Raw genomic sequence first — 1,371 nt, 5'->3', positions numbered from 1 at the left:
TGTCACATTTTGAATTTGAGACTCCTGCAAGCCAACATCAAGAGATTAAGTATGCACATTACTAACACACTATCATGAATGCAGCTAGATGGATGCCAGGAAATTACTGTGACCTCAAACACTCCTCAGTAACTCAGTGTTATAGAATGGAAAGATAAGTCTGCTGATAAGTTATAACCCTCATGAGACATTGTGTTTTTCCCCTTAGAAGGAAGCAAAGGAAATTTTAGATATTAGAATCTGAATGTTAATTCATATAACCATGTTTATCTAGTATCAACCACCTTTATGCTTACAATTAAAAAGTCCAGAAAATCAGGAGCTAATTTAAAAAATATCTATAAGTTCATATAAGACATAGATTTAGAACAGACTAAATTGGGACAGTGAGTAAGTAAAACTGCTGGTTTCCAGTGTTTACTTTCTTGAAATATGGTTTTGAGACATTTCTGTGAAAATATATATTCTATTTTATGTTTCCTATCATTTTTTACTGCGCACATAATTTAACAGTTTGTAATAGTTGAAGCCATATGTCTCCATGGACTGTTATATTGTTGAAACTGCTTCACTCAAGTGAAGAGAGTTTTAGCTATATAATTCAGGTATGTGTATTTTCTTAGAACAAAGTGTGTGACATTTAACTTGTCAAAAATGAACATTTTGCTTGACTGAAAAGTGTTGCTCTGTGTTTTGCTGTCTTCTGAGGCAAATAAAGGATGACAAGAAGAGCCTTTCCAGTTAGCTGAAGACCAAGAGGGGAATGAAGCAGAACTTGAGCCAGTTATCAGAATATTCAGTTCTTGTTAAACATTTTATAACATATATGATACACTCATTAGTAATAATTTAGGTAAATATTAGTTCTGGGTAACAGAACGTGTGGCTTCCCCTTTCCTCTGCTTCTAAGTACTTAGTCTTTAGTAAAAAGTATCATTTGTATTGTGATGGACTTTCTGTTTATAATTGTTTTACTTCTCAATTTCTCCTTATTGGGAAAACTTCAAAGTAATGGTGAGGAAAATAACTGACTCTGTACCACACTTCATTATATATTTTAGAAGAAGGAAAGATTTTTGGTTATATTTTATTATCTATTCAGAATCACACATAAGACTACAGAGTTCTATTTGGAGTTTGCCTAGGAATTTACATGATTAAATAGTTTCCTATTTTATTAGTGTTTTTTACCCTTTCATTTAGGCAGTCAGTCAGTCATTTATTGAATCTATGTTTCTAGGACTATCCTAGGTACTGGGATAAAGGTCAACAGCATATTATGACTGTCCTCAAGGAGTTTTTTTTTTTCATATTCCAAGTTTATTCTCAAATGTTGGTTCACATCAGTGGGACCATACAGTATTTGTCCTT

The sequence above is a fragment of the Tamandua tetradactyla genome, chromosome 2 (genome assembly GCF_023851605.1).
Source record: "Tamandua tetradactyla isolate mTamTet1 chromosome 2, mTamTet1.pri, whole genome shotgun sequence".
Taxonomy (NCBI): domain Eukaryota; kingdom Metazoa; phylum Chordata; class Mammalia; order Pilosa; family Myrmecophagidae; genus Tamandua; species Tamandua tetradactyla.
Note: the sequence above shows the minus strand (reverse complement) of the source record.